The sequence below is a fragment of the Adiantum capillus-veneris genome, chromosome 4, assembly GCF_014529385.1.
Source record: "Adiantum capillus-veneris isolate H3 chromosome 4, ASM1452938v2, whole genome shotgun sequence".
Taxonomy (NCBI): domain Eukaryota; kingdom Viridiplantae; phylum Streptophyta; class Polypodiopsida; order Polypodiales; family Pteridaceae; genus Adiantum; species Adiantum capillus-veneris.
Genome location: NC_140934.1, coordinates 87,864,699 through 87,885,442, shown reverse-complemented (window position 1 = coordinate 87,885,442; position 20,744 = coordinate 87,864,699).

The following is a 20,744-nucleotide window of genomic DNA, read 5'->3' as shown; positions in this document are numbered from 1 at the left end:
TCATGCTAATTGAGGATGTAGTTTCTACTTGAAACATGTTACCTTGTTCAGATGGTGTAAGTAGATAAAATCTACTTGCTTTATGTAGAAAGAAATTGGAAAGAAGACAGGAAGACATATAGATTGCAAAAGCTCGATTGAAGGATGCAAGACTAAATAATAAAGATAGGTTTGATAAAAGACATAGGCTTCGACCAAAGCCTATTGAAGAGGGTGATTGGGTCCTAATGTATGACAGTAGCCTTGACAACTAGCACACAGCACAAAGAAAATTTGCAAAAAGATGGTTTGGTCCCTATGTTGTCAAACATATGCATGGAAATGCTACATATACTTTGAGGGAGCTCGATGGAACAAAGCTTAAAATTTCCATAGCAAGCAAAAGAATCAAGATGTTCAAGAGGAGACATGATAATGATCCTTTTGATTCACAACAAGATGATAATGAAGCACCTAATGAAATTGCTATAGATGAGGATGAAGAAGCAGAGGATGATCTTCTAGAATTTGTAGAAGATGAAAATGACATCCAAATATTTGTGGCTCTTAATGAAGATTAAACCTACATAAGGAAAATGTTGGCACATGCCGGAGGATGTACAGGTTCAGAGGGGGTGGATGTCGTTCCATGGGACGTACATAGAGTGAAATAAAAATATTCACCTCAATTTTAACACTTCTTGATGCATGGAAAGAAAACCAATAATGTACATCTTGTGATATATGCTAAAGTGACTACTACTGCAGTCGCTATCATGTACATACCTATCCGGGGAATCGTGGACCTAGATGTGGTGTCTTTGTGTGCTTATCCACTTGATAATATGCTTAATTTGTTTTGAAAATGTACATATTCCAAGTTCTTCATGGTGACACGCTCATCTCGCCTATAAAGACTGATGCGGGCAAAAACTGCCGAAAATAACAGCTAACAAACGTCGTTGCAAAATTGCTCGAAAAGTTACCCAAAATGGCATATTGATGAAAATGATGCACATATATGCTTTTAATGCTTATGCAAGTGATCCCAAAAATTTAGGAATTTTTTTGACTCCGTTTGAGATTTTTCGCATCAAAAATGGCATTTTTTGGGTCAAAAATGAGCTAAAAATGACCTAGTTTTGGTCCAAAGTGGAAAAATGGCCCCAAAATTGACACATCAGCTCATATTTCCATGGGGAAGAGAGATAGGGCTTCTTTTTACAGAAAAAACCTGCAATTTTTCTCCACTGTGCAATAGCTTCCATGGTTGCCCAATCTATGTGTGTTGTAGTCCCACCTCTTCGTAGTTTTGTATATGAGCTTGTGAGGGAGTGCATTAGGGTTTCCCCTTATCAAAATGGTGTGTGGGCTTCAATTTATAAGATCATAAGTCTCTGCAAGAGGTCACCATGAAGGTGGAATCGCGTGCATTCCTTTCACAACTGTTTGGCGGCTACGACTATGTAATTTGGGGCGAGGCTACATGATACCATGAAAGAGGTTGGGTTTCGATTGCAATTTGTGCTTGTATGAGCGTTGAGGTTTCATGGCTGAAAATAGTGTTTTTAAATGGTCAGTTTAAGTGAAATTGAATGTGATTTGGTGATCCTCCCATCATAATATCAACTACGAAAACAAGCAATTTCCAAGCACGATAGGAAAGAGGGTTTGTGACTTTGCTGTCACGAACGCTCTTAGAATTTCAGTCACCCTTAGAAAGAGGGTTGGTGATTATCCACAAACGATTTTTCACAAAGTGTTTGTGAATCTCATCACGAACTCTCGCACCAGAGGTTTTGCACCTTCCCAGCTAGACCGCACACATTCCGACAACTTGAAAAAGGACAAGCGGGTTTTTTGTCAATGCCATAGCACCATTGGTCATCTTATCTCTCTTCATGTTCTCATGGAGGAAAGTCGATTGAATGACAAGTGATCGGATTGTTGCTTTGTGGACTTTAAGAAAGCCTTTTCCACATAACAATTTGTGGAGAAGGATGGAAGAACTCCAAGTGCCAAGTGACTTTATGCTTGCGGTCTCTCGAATCTATGAGAAGGTGATGTGTCAATTGCACATGAGAAGAGGAATTTCAAAAAAAAATTCAAGCACTATTGGTTTAAACAAGGATGTCCATTGTCACCAACTCTCTTTGGTCTATGCATCAATCAATTTGAACAAATGGTACTTGAATTTATGCAGGAAGGCGGCATTGAAGAGGTCATTATTTGCAATCTGGTAATCATGATTTTGTTGTATGTGGATGATGTAGGGCTTCTAGAACACACATTAGAGGATGCACAAAAACTTATGGTTGTCCTTGAGAACTTTTGCTTGCATAGTGGGCTGATTGTGAATGAATCCAAAACCAAGGTTATGCTTGTGAAAACCAACCATAAGGAGAAGCCATGCATTGTGTACAACAATGAGACACTCGATGTGTTGAGAGATTTAAGTACATTGTCCTTGAGGTTCTGGCCAATCACAAGTGGTATGAATGTGCTATGCATTGTTTGGAAGCAAGAAATAGAGTATACTATGCATTTAAGAGCATGTGTAATGCGGGAAACATCAAGTGTTGGGTTCTCAAGGAGTATCTTTTTGACACATTGGTGACACCGTTTCTTCTTTATGGAGAAGAAAAAATTGATTATGCTCTTTATGCTCACTGCAAGTTCGAGAGTCTGAATATCACACACTACTAGTGTGCTCAGCTTTTAGCCACATCCGAACTTGCTTCCCTCACATGTTTAGCCATGACTTAGATCTACACACTTTTCTCTCCCAACCACAATGTGGGCTCTCCATTGCCACTCTCATCACCACAATTTTGGAGCATCGAGATTCACTCATCACCCACACACATACAGCTACATCACATGTAGGTTTGGTCCTATGGGTCACATTTGACCTCTGAGGACGATAATAAAACTCTGTGTGTGTGTGTGTGTGTGGTCATGGCTTTATGAATTGACGACTGGGGTTTTGAGCACCAACTGTCAAGAGAAGGAAGGGAGGCAAAAACTAAACCTTTTTGAAGTTTTTTTGTGAAGCCTTTTGAGGCATGAAGTGCTTGGCCACTCTGGAGACCGCCACATGGCATTGAGAAAAACCCACATGGGGTTTAAGAGGTAAGCAACTCACTACACATATAGTGGAGTGCCCCATGGTCTAAAGCAACAAGACGTGGAGAGAGGGGAGCTCCCCCCAGCACGTGGATATGGTGGACCTTCCCTGGGGTGTTGCGTGAGCGCTACTCAACGTTGGAGATGGTGGTGCGATGCTGTTGCTAGGAATTGTTGTCGATCAATGGCGCCACACTATTGTGTTGACATGGAAGTTTTGGATAGGGGTTGCTCCCATGTGCCTTTAAAGGTCACAACCTTTTATTGAGAATAAGGGGGTTCCCATGGGTTGTCACGGTGCTGCAACAACCAAAATGGGCTCAAGCAAGTCTCTCGACTAGAGAGAGAGAGAGAGAGAGAGAGAGAGAGAGAGAGAGAGAGAGAGAGAGAGAGAGAGAGAGAGAGAGAGAGAGAGAGAGAGAGAGAGAGAGAGAGAGAGAGAGAGAGAGAGAGAGAGAGAGAGTTAGTTGAGGTGTCGGATCACCCTATCCAATGTACAAAAATGAGTGTGAAATGGGGTCTCAATTCAAATAAAGGGCTCCCTAGAGATGCACGAGAAAAAGAAGACCCACCATTTTTGTTTTTGGAAAAGGAGAACTCCATGTAAGAGGGGTTTTTAAGAGTTGTAAAAGGTCTTTTTGGTCAAGGAAACTTTTGCAGCATGTGAAGAGAAGATTTGCTCAGTGTAAGCCTTGCTATCTTTGTACGCTTTTTCAAGGAGAATTTTGCCTTCCCCCCTCTTGGTGTCCCCCCCCCCCCCCCCCCCCCCCCCCCTTTCTTTTGCTCGTGTGATTTGCCTATATTGCTGGTGTTGGTGTGGTTGAGTGCAACCCGGAACCGAGGTCCGTATATGAAAAGTGTGTGTGAGATAGAGAGAGGTTCATGTGTGTCTTTAGTGTGGAATAGAGGTGTTAGGTGTATGATATGTGTTGGAGTTTTCATTGAAGCATGTGTGTGCATTGTTATGTTGAAACAAGTGTTGTGCAAGTAAATTTTTCTCATTTTTCAGGGTGAAAACTAGTGGTTAAGGGTTCTGTGTTTACCCTGTCCTATAGAGAGGTCTACATTGTATGTTCTAGGTGTGTACCCTCTACCCCCTTTCCATCTTTTGGTGTCCCCATGGAGGAGCACATTGATTGCTCTTGATTTGATGAAAAAGAATAGCTTTTTGCATTGGTGAAAATGGCATCTCGAAGTTATGGTCTGATTTTCACAGGTGAAGAGAGTCCATACGAGTGGATTGCAGATTTTGTTATGCTATCATTGTGTATGCAAAATGAAGACAACGAGATGCAAACTTTTCTGTTGGTGATGCATGGTAAAGAAAAAGTGTGGTACAAAGCATTGGAAGGTGAGGCAGGGCATGCTTGGCTGGATCTACAAGCCATGATTTCTACAAAGAGGCATCCCTAGTCAAGATGGATGCCAAACTAAAGGTGCTCAAACAAGATATAGGTGAAGAATGCATATTTTTGGACAAAGTTAGCGGCATCCATGCAATTGTCTAATGATGACTACTTCAAATTGGACAAATTCATGGCTTGCCTACATCCTAAAGTGAGGGAAAAGATGGACTTTGAAAGCCAAAAGTATTATAATGGTGCAAGGGTGATTCCGAAGGCAAAGAGAAATAAAATCCAAAAGAAGATTGAGCAAGATGTGTTGGGCTATGAAGTAGTGGTTCCTAGTCAACCGTAGGGTCCAAGGGATGTCGCTCACGAGGAGAACCATGGGAACCTATGTGTAGTAGTTTTGCTACAGAGTTCGGTGCAAACTGTATAGGATTTGTCGAAGCAAATGCAAGATTTGCCATTGAGTGTGATGAATAGAGGATAGCCAAGAGGAGCAAGGGGTAAGGCAAGGCCATTTCTTGACAAACGCTATAATTGTGGAGAAGAAGTACATTATGTTCTATATTTCCCTCATCCGCTGAGAGAAGAGGTGGTATTTACCCGTTTTTTGGTAGGGGAAGAGGTCAAGCACAATTTAATTGGACAGAGAGAGCAGGTTGTCAAGAATCAAGTGCATCCAGCTCCTCCATATGATGGTGAAGTCCCTAGGGTGAACATCATTGGAGTGGATAAGCAGGATGTCAAAGTTTGGCCCAATAAAAGGGCAAGAGTTGAAAGGGAAATGCAGACTGAGTGGGAGATGATAGATCAGGAAGGAAAAGAAAAAGTGCACAAGGGTAGAGAGTAGCCAGAAACTAGCAAGAAGAGAAGGTGTTGCAAGATCAGGCAAGCAAACTTCCAACTAGGGCTTGGCTACCCCGAGTATGACCTGGTAAGTGATGTGCAGGGGCAAAAAGATAATATAACTTTTGCTATCTTTGAATCCTAAGATGAGGAGAAAGTGGTCTACAAGTGTGAGCACAAGACTACCAAAAGCTAAAAGGCAATGTGCATGTAGTGCAAAATATGCCATTAACACTAGTCCTGTAAAAAATCAGCCGCTTTTGTGGCTTTTTGAGACTTTTGTAAAAAAAATCTCAACACTATGTTAGTTATCTACATAGAAAATGGTTTTAGGGAATTATGACCAACACTCAATATGAGTTGATAAAAAATAGTACAGAGCTAAATGAAGGTCTAATGGTGTCTTTCCATTGCCATCTTCTACAACTAATTTGTGCAGATGGACACAAATTTTCTATTTTCTCTTCAAAGTAAATCAAATCATTGTTAAGCAGGCCCAAACTTCTTTGAAAAATCCCTCAATAGGTATGTGATAGATGTACCAAGCTTTTTTAACCCATATACATAGACTGTCAACAATTTTTACTTCTCCAAGTTAAGTGTTGAAGTGAAGTTTTACGTAAAAATTAACTAATTTTAGAAAAAAAATTAATTAAATTTAGCTTTTCATGTAAATTGTGTATTTAGAAACCTTTTTCATATCTTGAACCCATAATTAAGAAGTTTCACAAAATTTTCATGTCATATACAAAAGTATGTTTCATTTACTAGAATCCTGATGTGAGCCATTTTTGTGGCTCATTACAAGTCTAGTGTTAAATTAAGGGTGGGTAGCCCAACTGATGTTCTTCCTATGGTGGATAATGTCATCGAAAAGAGGATGCAAGTTTAGGCCTATATAAATGGTGGAGCACAGGTTTGCATCATGACAAGGTTGCAATGAGGGAAGCAGATGTTAAATTAATGGCCAAATTGAATGTGCACATGAGGATGGCTAACCATGCTAAAGCTAGGTGTTTGGGAATGGCTCAAGATGTAAGAGTCAAGGTGATGGGTATTGAGTGCCTAATCTATTTCTTTGTGACAAAAGAAGGTGATAATGCAAACCTATAATCTTGGGTAGACCATGGCTACTTGTAATAGGTGTTAAACAAGATTGGTAAAGCAGGGTGTTCACCTTGCCTGATAAGGAGAGAAGAAGACAAATGGTGCTTCATTTGAAGACTAAAAGAGTCATTTCCATCATATGGTGGACAAAGACGAAGATGATAGGACGAGCTATGAGTATGAGACCGAGACGGCCTACAATGAGGGATATACGAAGGAGGAGGAGGAGGAGAGAAAGGATGATATGCTAAAGATTGATAAGGGTTCACTATAGAGGGATCTCATGCAAAAGAGAAAGTGAAAACCACAGTTTCATGGCATAGGTGTGAAAGAGGTAGCCGATATGTTGAGAGAATATTTGACCAAGGAAGAGAGAGAAGGCTATGTCCATTTTGTGCCTCCTTTATGAATTTCTTTGTGATAGAATATAAGGATCTATGAGGAGAAAAGGGTGTTGAGCACAAGATAGCTCTCAAGGAAGGAAACAAGCCAAAAGCGTAGCAGATAAGAAGCCCTTTGGCAAGAGATAAACCAACTGTGAGATGGAGGTATTATATACCCCGTGAAGGAGTCTGAGTCAGTTTCCTTGGTAGTTATCACTCCTAAAAAGAATGGGAAATGGCAGATGTGTGTTGACTATAAGCCATTCCGTGTGCCAACCAAGAGGAATCAATTCCCATTGATGTTTCAAGATGATATCTTAAATCAGATAGTTGGCCATGAGAGGTACTCCATAGTGGATGGGTTTTCAAGTTACTTTCATATAGGGATTGCGTTTAAAGACCAGCTGAAGATGACATTCATATCTCCATGGGGATGTTTTGCCTACCGCAAGATGCCATTTGGGTTGGTGAATGCCTATGCCACGTTTTAGGATTGGATGATTAGGGTGTTTGGTCCCTACTTGGGCAGATTCATTAGGGTTTTTATGGATGATATAGTGTGTTATAGTTCAAGGGCAAAGCACGTGTCAAAGTTTTGGCTATGTTCAGAGGCTTGAAGAAGAAGGAGGTCAATTGAGCCTGAACAAATGCAAGCTATCACAACCTTGGGCATCATTATTAGTCCATTTGTTGTCACAAAATGGGATTGAAGTGGATCCAAAAAAGGTTAAGGCTCTAGTTCTTGTGGAGCCTCCCTCCAGTGCTCAAGGTTTGGCCTCATTTGTGCATAAATTGAAGTATTTGTCAAGGTTTTCTTGGATAGTTTTCCCAGTATGTGTATCCTCTTTAAAAGAAGGCACCACAAGTGCATGGCTTTGAATGGGATGGAGAAGCTCAAGAAGCCTTCAATAAAGTAAAAGAAATTCTATGTCATCTACCTAGAATGTGTCCACCCAATTGAGAGGACAGTTTCTATGTTGCCATGATGGTAGGTACTATGGCTATTGGAGCAGTGTTATGGAAAAAGGTGGGAAGGAGCTAAAGACTATTTACTTTGAAAGCAAGGCGATAAATCCTGGAGAGGTGACCTACACTTAAGCAAAACAATGGTTCATGGATTTAGTATTTTCTTGCAGGCCGACTAACAATTTTATTCTTGAAGTGGTGCTATACTTGAAGCCAAGGAAGCGGATTATCAAATGGGTGATAGAGCTGCATGAATTTGAGTTTGAATTCAAAGTCAGCCATACAAGTTGCTCTCACTTGGCATACATTTTTGTCAGCTAGGTCATTGATTTACCGATCTATCCAAGGGTGGTACAAAATGAAGCCAAAGAGGAGCCTGGTTTTGTGGGAGCTTTTACCATGTGGTTTAATGGTGCGTATAGAAGGGGTGGTATAGGAAGTAGGAGGAGGTGTGGTGATACAAGATCCACATAGTAAAGTGATTTTCTCAAAGGCCTATGATTTGGAAAACGTTCATACCAACAATGAGGCAAAATACCTTACTTTGCACTTGGGAGTGAATCAGTGCCTAGAGTTCCATATTTCCAGGTTGCTGGTAAAGGGTGATGCTTTGTTGGTCATCAAGCAGCTGCTAGGCCAATGGTAGGTGAAATGAGATACATTGGCATTGGTTCTTTTAACATTAAGAAGCTGCTGATGAAGTTCTTTAAACTGATCCATTTGAAGCATGTTAAGAGAGAGCAGAACCAAGAACTAGATCAACTTGCAAGTGCAACAAGGTAGAAGTACAAGCTATATGTTTATATGTGGCCCTAGCCACTTATGCAGGTCATGAGACTTTGAAGGAAATTGAAGAATTTTGTAGCATGTCATTGTCTAGAGAGTTTGTCCAAGCTAAAAAGGAAAAGGGTAGTACAAAAAGCTCTTAATTTCACATTGTTAGGGGAATATTTGATGGTCTATGGATGAGATGAACTATTGCAGAAGGTGCTCTACAAGGAGGAAATTGGCATGGTGTTGCAGTAATGTCATGAGGAAAGTGGGAAAAAAAGATCAAGTGTTGTTTTGAGTGTTGACAGTTGGCCTTGATAGTGAAGGATGTGCACTATTGGTGCAAAACCTACCATGAATGCCAGACCATGGGAGAGATACATTTGAAAGACGAGTCACAAGGAGCCATTATTACTCAAAATTCCTTTTGGAAGTGGGGTTTGAATGCCATCGGTCCACTCCCTAAGTCTACAAGTGGTAAGAAGTATGTTGTGGTAGCCATTGATTACCTTACCGTGTGGGTAGAGGTAAAGGAAGTTAAGGAAGTAAATGCACATGTTGTGGCCCAATTTGTTTTTGATAACATTTGTTGTCATTTTGGAGTACCATGGGTGCTTGTGTTAGATAGAGGGCCAAGATTTAGCAGCAATCTTATGAAGGCTTTGGTGGAGAAATTGGGCATTCAATACCGGTTCTCTTTGCCCTATCATCCTCAATGCAATGGTCTAGTGGTGGAGAGTGCTAATAAGAAAATCTAAAGATGCTGACAAAGTATGTTTACAAGTAGGAAACAGAGTGGGAGGCAAATCTCAAGAAGTGTTTATAGGTGCACAAGACATCATACAAGGTGTCTACCAGTTTCACTCCATTCAAATTGGTGTATGGTAAGGAGGCAGTGTTTCCAGTACATACACAACTAGGGGCTTTAAAGGGGATGTGGTGAGTCAATGCGACATGGGTGATAGCATGAAAAGGTGATGCAAAAAGTAGTGTCCTTGACACTTCTTGTGTGGCACTTATGGATGGTGCTTTAGCACACTTTTTTTAGGTTCTTGTGAAGACTAATAATTTTAAGTTTTTTAAAACTTTGCCGCCAACAACGACTTTAACAATTTCTTGGCTTTTGTATGTCCGTTTGCCTTTCATGCGTGCTGCTGTAGCTGAGTGCCTCTCTCTGGAGTCTGAGCTCTCTTTCCCTCTCCCTGGAGTCTGAGCTCTCTTTCTCTATCTCTGCTTACATGCCATGCAACAATCTGCCTCCATAATCTGCCTCCATCTCTCAGGAGCCTTCTCTTGAAGCAAGCAAGCACGGCTTGTGTAGCCCTTTGCCTCATTAATGTCTACCTGGCTTGATGTAAGCCATATTATAGCTGACAGGTATTGGTGTGGCTAGAGAGAATCATGGTTGGAGAGAATGTGCAGCAGGGTATTGGTGTGGCTGATCAAATGTGGCAGCAAGAATTTGAACATGAGCAGCCTTCTCTCTACTCTCAATGTGGATGGCAGCCCATGAATAGATGCATTAGCAGGTTGGGAGAGGAATTCAGCACCAACATGTTTGTGAGGGTGAGAATAGCTTGGAAGAGGAGGAGATGTTTCATCGGAGGCACTGGCAACCCCACACGAATACACGCACCAATACGTTGGGAGAAGAAATTCAACACCAGCCCATGTGTGTAGGTGTGAGCAGTTTGGAAGAGGGGAGTGTGCACCAGAATCATTATCTACACAATTTGCAACTTGCAATGCATCCCACATCTACGGAGGCAACAATTGGACACCAACAACATCCAAATGTGGATCACATTGGATGGCAGCCCATGATTGCAAACAATGAGTTTGGTTGCAATGAGCAAGCTTCAAATCCAATGGAGTGGTCTCACTCATCTGAAGATCATGTAGAAGACAATCCAATACATGATGGACTGCCCCTCATGGCCGCACTGAGTACTCAAATTCAATTCGCCAAGAAGACACACGCAGGATGCAATAGTATTGGGCCATGACAAAATGAGAGAGCCGTCAAAGGAAAAGAGAACGTGATGCATCATGCGTGTCAACGCCAGAAGATATAAGTACAGTTTTCACAACAATGGTGCTTTGCTGGCAAGAATTTACAAAAGGCATGAATTGTGAAGCTAAGAAAGCCACCTGTCTATTGCTTTTAGAGAAGCGAGATTTTTGACGGTTACACCATGGAGTAGAGAAATCTATACTCTCCAACATACAGGGTACAATCACCAAAGTCAAAGCATCATTGTCTGAAGAGGAGCTGAAACTTAAAAGGTCTTTATGCATGATGCTAGTGAATAGTGAAGGGGATCCATCAAGGTCTATAACCAATTCCGAGATGGCGAGGTTCACAGGGCTGCATCAACGAAATTTTGTAGCAGCTAATGAACAATTAAAACAGGCTGAGGTGGGAGCATTTCCATTGCAATTAGGCCGACACCAATAGCCTCAAAGCCGTTGCATCACACAGGAGATAAGAGACAATGTTTTTGCTTTTTGGCAAACGGAGATGCGAGTGTCACCAAACAAAAAGGATGTGTGCCGGAAACGTCTCGGACGAAAATCTTACATTAAGCATCCAATACATTTTCTTGATGAGTCACAGGTATGCTCTGAAAATGCTTGAATTATTTTGTTCTCTTGTATGCAATAGTATAGGTACCATGTGTACATAGGTAGTAACTACATATAGGTAGTATTACATCAAGTATAATGCTGTCTATCAAGCCCGAGAGGTGTGTAGGCTCCAAAAGGTAATCTTTTGGTACTTCTGGAGGACTAGCATTCATGAGGGGAGTCAGGTACCTCAAGTATACATAAAAGAAATCAAAGGTGCTTTAGGGCAAGCTGCATAGACTCTTCAATACTACCAAATTTTCTATATATTACTTTGTAGGTGTATATTAGCTTGAAGATTACCTTGAGTACCTATATGTAGATGGTAGTACTACTTTCCTGTCACAGGGGTTGGTGCTCAAAAGCACCAATGTAAACTCATAAGTCCTATTTGGGTACTTTTTGATGACCAATGTACATTCCATGGTAGTTTAAAACAACCTTTGTGAACTCATAGGTCCTTTATAACCATGCATCTATACTATTAGGTCCTCTTAGGGTATTTGGAAGCTTCAAATCTACCTTGAGATTAGGGAGAAGCTACCATGAGACCAAACATGTAATTCCAAAATACCAAATCTAGGTATAGGTACTTTAGAGGTAGTCTTTGTGGTGCTTATTAAAGTACCAGTTGTAGGGGCTTAGGTACTTTGCAAAAATTGATACTTCTTAAAGCTAGCATGAGACCAAACATGTACTTCCAAAATACAAAATCTAGGTATATAGGTACTTTAGAGGTAGTCTTTGTGGTGCTTATTAAAGTACCAATTGCAGAGGCTTAGGTACTTTGCAGAAATTGATACTTCTTAAGTACCATTTACAGTATCTAAGGTACTTTAGTACCTAATGAAAGGTCTAGGAAAGTACCATGTTAGGTAGCAAATTCAAGTTACAATGACTTTGACCTTGTTTTGACTATAGGTTTTGATGAGATTTATTTTTCATTGGAGATGTGGAGCTCTATAGGAGATTCCAGATGCAGTATTCACACATCAAGATCTCTCTCAGATGTTTTGAAGGATTGAAGCCTTGGTTTGTTCGCAAGTTGAAGGATAGGTACACTTCATGTTGTGTTGCTCACATATAGATGATATACATCAAGGAAGCATTCAACCAGATGAGATAAAACAAGATAGGAGTGCACAGTGAAGGGTGTGGTTGCAGTTGTGATATATGCTTCACAGAAGATGTCCTAGGAAAGTGTGGAGCTGCTGCGTACACGCACAATAGCATCAATAGCTTGGCTGAGATGGTATTCTATCCAAATCCAGATGAGTCTACGTTTCATAAACTGTAACATTTAATGGCCTAATAACTTATGTGTAGCGGAAATTAGCATGAACATAGTGGGAATTTCATTAGAATAGATTCCTAATGAGAATTACAAGAGTGCTTGGGTGGAGAGGGCAACAAAAAGCATAACACCTAGTTAGATAGCATCGACAATACTTTCAAAAGAGAGAGAAATTAAGCTATTGACAACAGTTGAGGACCGGATTTTCATGGACCCGGTCCCCCCTCCAAAAGGCTTTGTATTATGGTTTCTCCCATCAAGAGAGACATTGTACAATACAATTCTTTGTGTTCCTTCAAGACTAGCTAGTGCAATGAAGATGGAAACTTCATGCACTAAGCAAAACACTTAACAAACACAACTTGAATTATCCCCATTCTCAGACCCAAGACCTCACACACCTTCGAAGATGGTGAGAGCTAGCAGGGTATGAGAGTAGATTGAGAGGAAGAAGGAGTATCTTACGAGAAAGATGTACATCTCCTCACATAATCACTCATATATAGCATAGCTTAGCTTAGTAATTAGCTTGGTAGAGGAGATTAGCATGCATTGAAGCTTGGCTCTTGGTTGGATTTGCATCCACATGCCAAGAGAGTGTTGATGTAGGCTTCTATCTCACAAGCTTGGAGTAGGTGATGAGTTCTCCATTAAATCTTGGGAAGAGATAGTCTTCTCTTTCTTCACACATGAGCTTGTGTGAGTGTGTGTGTGATAATGCCTTGCAAAAATCAGCCCCCTCTCTCTCTTGGGCGAGCCCTCTTGCTAAATGCTCTTCCTGAAGCCTCATTGGCCCTCCCCAAATCAAGCCAATTACAATTAAGCTGCATAAGTGATAGCCTTCTGACATGTGTCCCCCTTTCCCCTTTTGTGAGAGCTTTAGGTAATTATATAATTAAACTAAACTCTTATTGGACCCCTTTTCCTCCTGGCCAATAGGAATCAGGCAAGCCATGGGGCTCCTGAATGCTCATTGGACCCCTTTGGAGACTGCCCAATAGTCTTCTAGGAGACTTATTTCTCATTGGTTTCTTTTATTAAATGTTTTTAAATTAATTAAACTAGATTTACTCTAGCTTAATTTTCATTGGTCCACTTCAAGGGTCATCCAATAGAAATTGGGCACACCTTGTGGGCATCTGGCCTAGGGAGCTGACATGTGTCCCTCATTCCCTTTGTGTAAAGGGAGCCTGTGTGTGTGTGTGTGGCTTTCTCTCTCATCCCCTACCTTTAGGGGTCGCCCCCTCCCATGTAGGGATGTGCAAAGACTTTTAGGGCACACACAAAGCATCCAATTTTCCCTAGGGTTGACCTTTGGACACAACCTTTGAATTTTGGAACCTTAGCATTTTGGAAGTCTTAATGGGCTGAACCTTAGGGTCTTTTTAGCCCATTGTTGCACATGGCTCTTTTGCAGATGGCCCCCCCTTTGGATCCCTATTTTCCCTCCTTTGGATCCCTACTGTAGCCGGTCTGCTAGCTTAACCAATATTCTAGCTTTTTCTCCCCTGGCCTTCCCCACATTAAATGATCAGTTTAATATGAGAAAATCATTTAGGAGAATTAGATATTGATTATTATGACATAAACTGTCTTGCTTGAAGGGAGAATGTGATCAATGTGAATCAAAGCGGTGCTGCGCGCATTTTGAGAACCCCGTTTTTTATAAATTTGTACATATGGACACGAGGCCCGATGTCAAAAGTGTGTGTGGGATTTCTTTTTGTGGGTTTTTTAGCTTGCTTTAGCAAGCACATGTACATGCATTGCAAGTTGCTAGTCTAGTGACAGTTGTCGGGCTACTGTAAGTGCCCGTGAGTGAGTTTTTTGAAGCGAGACTTGTATATAACTTAAAATCATGTGAAAAATTAAAAAAAATTCAGCCAAACATCAGAAATTTTCAGGTTTTAGCTCTTTGTGTCTCCTTGGTGCTTTTGGATGCAGATTTTTGCCCCGACTAGCCTTCTCTACGTGTAGTCGTGCTGGGACAACCTTCTGTTCGCGTCAATTTTTCTCATGGTGGCGTATGGAATAAATTTTGGTCATCTTCAGCTTTCTTGCCAGTCATTTTTCAAGCTGTATCTCAAGCTTTAAAGTGCCCCAATTAGAGTTGTGCTCATCAGGTTACGACTAGTTCTCTGCAGGGTTATGGCTATGGCAGCCTAGTGGCAAATTGTGTATAGGCAGATTGGGAGGGCATGTATCTATGAATTGTGGAATTGATGTTGAAGTTATGGGTTTGTGATGCTTGATTGTGAAAGGAGAGGCTCTTGTCTTCATCTGCATTGGCTGGCGTGTGCTGTAAATCCGTGCTTTGAGAGGGTTTTGCTACTATGTGACATAGTCTCTTGGGTGGGCGACGGCTAGTAAATTCCCAAGGGTCTACTCTTATTGGACTTGTGGTGTTTCAAAAGGATTTGGAAAAGGTTTTTGTGTCTTGTAGTTCTCTTTCAACGCTCTTGGGTGACATCACTATAGAGGTGTTTCAGTTTGCTTGTTTCCCAACAGTGTTTTGGTGTCCCCCACGGAGGATCTTCTTCAAGTGACCTTCAATTGACAGATTTGATGGCTATGATGACAGAGTTTCCAAGTTTCTATGGTCATGTAGGTGAGGATGCTGTTGCATTCATTGAAAAGATGGAGTTTTCTTGTTTGATGGCAAATAAGGAAGATCCAATGATTATGCTCAAGATTTTGTTCTTTTGCTTGAAAGAAGATGCAAGGATATGGTATGATGAGTATGACTTTTGGTTGAAATCATCTCAACCTCCACTGGTGATGACTTATGATGCATTAAAGAAGGCTTTTCTTGAGAAGTTCAAGAAGGTAGAGGACCCAACAGATGTATGGCACTCCATTGAAGGACTTGTGCAATGTGATGGTCAAAGTGTAGATGCCTTTGTCAAGGAGTTCAATGCCTTGTGGAGAAGATGGTGTGCTGCTTTGGGAAGTGATGCTCCTCCTCTAATGCTTAAGAAGTGTATGTTTATACAAGGTTTAAGGGCTGATTTAAGGTTGAATGTTGATCTTAAAAGGCCACTTACATTTGATGATGCAGTAAAGGTTGCAAAGCATAAGGAATGGAAGCTAGAGAGAGTGAGGCAACTTGGATTGCAAGAAGATGTGAAGCCAAATGTATCTTATGTTTTAGAAATAAATATGGACAACGTATGCAATGAAAACTTTCATGTTTCTCATTCTATTGAGCATGTGAAAGAAGAATTTCATATGCATAATGAGATCAAGAAGAATGCTCAATGTATGCCATCTTTGTTGTTTAAGAGATTTGATGTCAACCTTCATGTCAAAGATGATGATTCTAGTAAGGTGGATGTAGACAAGAAGGCTACCATGGTCATGAAAGAGTCTCAAATGCAAGGAGATGATCATTTTGAATGTCCAAGTCACTTGGCTAATGCTTCTCATATAGGTTACAATGAGGATGAGTATGCTTCTGGTACGAATGTTATTGCTGTGAGTTCTTCTCTTGTAAATGAGGTAGTCAAGGATCACAATATGGAGGTCAAGGAATATGAAAATGACAAAGAGGGTGATGTGTATGATGAGGTCTCTCGAGTATATGCTTTGGGTGATTATATGCAAAAGGGTGATGCGGCAACTAAGTATACTACTTGTGTTGTTGATGAGGATCCTATCAATGAGAAGCTTCATGGCGTGCATGATGGTGTGGGTGATCCTACCTTAATTGATGAAGAGAATATTGAGGTTTTAGAAGATATGGAAAATGATGGAGGCTCTCTTGTTATGCCTCATGTGAATATGGTTGATGCTTTCGACTTTGCTTGATCCTTATGCTGAGGATAGGAAGCTATGTGTAGAAGATGTCTTACCTATCAAGCATGGTATAGTTGAATTGGATGAATGGTTAATGAAGAGTGGGGAGAATGAAATGGATATTCATGAGGATATAAAAATGGCTGAGTTAAAAGTTGAAGACTTTTTGGATGAGATGTTAAAGGTGTACTTGCATGCTATAATGATGAAAAGGTGTTTCTATATTGTATTTGTTGAGAGTACTTTATGCCTTCTACATATGGTTTATGCTTTGATATTGGGAGTGACACAATTGATATGGTTGGTGTTTCTTCATGAATTCTTTGCTTATGCTGTATGGCCCTTTGATCCAGGTGGACAATATGCTTATGCTACTGCTGAGCATGAATGCTCTAGCAGACTCGGGGGTTGGCAAACTATGTTGCGCGCATTTTGAGAACCCCGTTTTTTATAAATTTGTACATACGAACATGAGGCCCGATGTCAAAAGTGTGTGTGGGATTTCTTTTTGTGGGTTTTTTAGCTTGCTTTAGCAAGCACATGTACATGCATTGCAAGTCGCTAGTCTAGTGACAGCTGTCGGACTACTGTAAGTGCCCGTGAGTGAGTTTTTTGAAGCGAGACTTGTATATAACTTAAACTCATGTGAAAAATTAAAAAAAGTTCATCCAAACATCAGAAATTTGTAGGTTTTAGCTCGTTGTGTCTCCTTGGTGCTTTTGGATGCAGATTTTTGCCCCGACTAGCCTTCTCTACGTGTAGTCGTGCTGGGACAGCCTTCTGTTCGCATCAATTTTTCTCATGGCGGCATATGGAATAAATTTTGGTCATCTTCAGATTTCTCGCCATTCATTTTTCAAGATTTATCTCAAGCTTTAAAGTGCCCCAATTAGAGTTGTGCTAATCAGGTTACGACTAGTTCTCTGCAGGGTTATGGCTATGGCAGCCTAGTGGCAAATTGTGTATAGGCAGATTGGGAGGGCATGTATCTATGAATTGTGGAATTGATGTTTAAGTTATGGGTTTGTGATGCTTGATTGTGAAAGGAGAGGCTCTTGTCTTCATCTGCATTGGTTGGCGTGTGCTGTAAATCCGTGCTTTGACAGGGTTTTGCTCCTATGTGACATAGTCTCTTGGGTGGGCGACGGCTAGTAAATTCCCAAGGGTCTACTCTTATTGGACTTGTGGTGTTTCAAAAGGATTTGGAAAAGGTTTTTGTGCCTTGTAGTTCTCTTTCAACGCTCTTGGGTGACATCACTATAGAGGTGTTTCAGTTTTCTTGTTTCCCAACAGCGGTTAGTGCTCTGTCCAAGAGAAAATTCTAAAAAAGCATTCCAAATTTCAGTAAATGTGTTTGCAGACGTTGCGTTAGCCCATCAAGAAGGCAAGAAGCACAAGGATATACTGGTCAAGGAGATGGATGCAAGGACTTTACATCCTTCCTTGAAAATCATTTAACCATCTACATCAAACACAATTTTATTGCCAGGTGGCAATCTCAACAATTCAAAGACTGCATTCAAAGGTTTCCTAGAGATGTGGTAGTCTCTGTTATAGACTTTGCTGAAAATTACTCTTTCAAGGAGAAAAATGAAATACAATCGATGCGTTGGTACTCTTCACAAGTCACCATCTTGGTGCACATCACTTATCTTAAAATATATACATTTTTACATATCTGATGACAAAGAGCATGACACATTGTTTGTACAACATTGTATACAAGTTCATAGTGTATGGCTATACAGGAGCAAGGTTTCAACTTCTTGAAGTGGCATTGGGTCTGGTGAGACGGATGTGCTGCTCAATTCAAGGCATGTAGACCATTTTTCTTTGTGTCAAGGTATGCTAGCTTCTATTGACTCTTAAACAAGTGTGCGAGTTTTGTGTTCTTGCCTAGTCTTTGAGACGTGTGATTGATCTAGGTACTACTCTTTGACTGGCATTGAGATGCTATTGATTTTGTTTGCACCGGGCCATGGAAAAGGAGAGCATGATGGGTCTGGTGCTATCGTCAAAAGGGCTCTGACACATGAGCAATTGAAACCTGATGTTTGGCACATGAAGAGTGCCAAGGATGTGGTCAATTTCTTGAAACATAAATTTCATGATGAAAACACCCAGTCAGAGGTGACTCAATTTGTTTGGGATGTCAAAGTGGCTGATGTACCTAGGGAGAGAAATGGAATTGCAAGCGAGTGGAAGGGTCACGCTCATTGTATTTTGTGAATGGACACTCTAGGAATGACAAGTGTGCACTATGCTACAGAGCTCTCTCATGTTTTTGTTTTCTTTGTATGTCACAACGCTGAGGCGATCCCTTAACAACACACTTGTCGAGAACTGGAAGTACATCAGCATCAAACCCTTGGATGGCAGTGATGGAGAAAGCGATCAATCAAGTGACGACGAAGGATCAGATTTGCCTATGTATGGTGGACATCACGATGCAATCAGTGATGCTCTGCGTGTAGGTGACAACTTTTCCATGAATGCAAACAAAGATGGAGCAGACTTCTACCTCTTGAGGTGCTCAAAGGAGAAATACAAAACAACACGAGCGCTAAGAGATTCTTGGGACAATTGCATTTTTCCAAATTCATATCTGGTTGAGGGATACTACTATGAACTAGTTGATGGTATCGAGGATGTTTATTACATCCCTCCTGAACAGCCAAAAGTGTTGTTGGCATCGCACTTGGTTCGATCCATCAAAATACCCTTGGAACCTTTACATGGTGAGCCACATAAGTTCAGATTATCTATAGAAGTTTATGAAAATGTGTACAATAGCATGCCAATGGTCTTGTAGGTCTTTCTATATTGGAGCCTGATAAACAGTTGTTTTGCTACAGTTATTGTTCGTTGTATTTGAGTCCTCCAAAAACACATAATCACAAATGTAGCCTCCTGATTCTTACTTTTATCTTTTTGCAACATATAATTAAATTTGGTACTTTAAGTACTATAGTTCAGGTTTCAAGCACTTTACTGCTTGTTCAGGTACTTATAGGGGGTATCTAGGTAGTCTTAAAGTCACAGGTTCTAAGTGCATGTTCTTCATTGTAGAAGTGTGCAGATTAGGTACTTTAAGTATCATGAATGCACCATATCTGTAAATTTGGTACTCTAAGTACCATTGCTGGTAGTCTCCCAGCATTGTCACATGTATTTGTCTGAAGATAGTGTACCATTGTGGGTGGTTACACAGTTCCTTTTTAAAATATATTTGCACATTGGGTACACCAAGTACCATGGTTGGTACCTGTAGTGCTACTTACCAGTGGTAGAATGTTAAAACAACATGATTGTAATGACAAGAGGTCTCCAATCTTGAAACATAGCATGGTAGTAGAAGCCTCCATTTTCCTATCTCACACACCATCCACAGCCACAACCAAGCACACACTACCCACAAAATAAATTGAGTCCAAAACGACAATGGTGACATAATGGAATAATTATAAATTCAATTTTCGTGTTGTCGACTAGTTACATGTTGGGCAGTCAGTACATAGGCATTCTAAATGTTGCGAGAAAAAACATCCCTCATGGGAAGTAGGCATATACATGGCTTTGTGGAGAGTGTTAGCTTACAAATAGGTAGCTGTAATGACAAGTCTTCTTATACAAGGGGTTGCTACAAAACTTGGCTTCACAAAATTACATAAGTTCTTTACAAATACACCACTACATGACCATGTAGAGACACTAGCGCTTAAAGAGCATTGGCATCAATTGTCGCCCTTTCAAGTATTGTTCATAATTGGTCATCTTTCCACCATGCCGAAGTGCAGCTTTAACATAGTCGTCCTCCAATGTAGGCTTCACATTATAGAAGGTGACAACTTTGGCTGACCGATCTGTAGCATCACGCCATTTCACAAGAGCCTCCTTCATGTCCCTGGACAAGAAGTCACTACGCCACTCCTCTAGGCTAGGTACAATGATGTAGGAACTGGGAATGACATTTATAAAAACTGTTGTCAATCAATAGCACATAGCTCGCATCGTATCATCCAACCACCTTCAGAAAAATTTTCAAATTCTTGAAAAAAACTGGTTTTCCACCTGCCATGGAGAATGTGGCTACATCACATAGCAGTTGTCCTGAACATCCGCTGAAGTAGTCACAAATCCCCTTAAAACTTGTAGAGACTATTCTATCCATTCTTTCCAGCATTGCTGGACTCCAGATGTAAATATTTGCCCAACCCACAACCCAAGCTAAGAACTGTTTTTCATCCTTGCGTATATTATCACATTCACGCGGTGAAATTTGACAGTTCTACCTCGTTTCTACCATCCCCAAGCTTGAGTGAAACATCTATAAGGATCCATTGGTACTTATATAAAGTACCATTTCATATTTAACACTTGTGAAATGGTGGAGTTTAAGTAGTTGTATCTACTTACAGTTCCTTGTTAAGTACCAATAAGACTCCATTGGAACTTGTAGAAAGTACCATGTGAAACACAATCCCAGTCAAGTGGTGAATA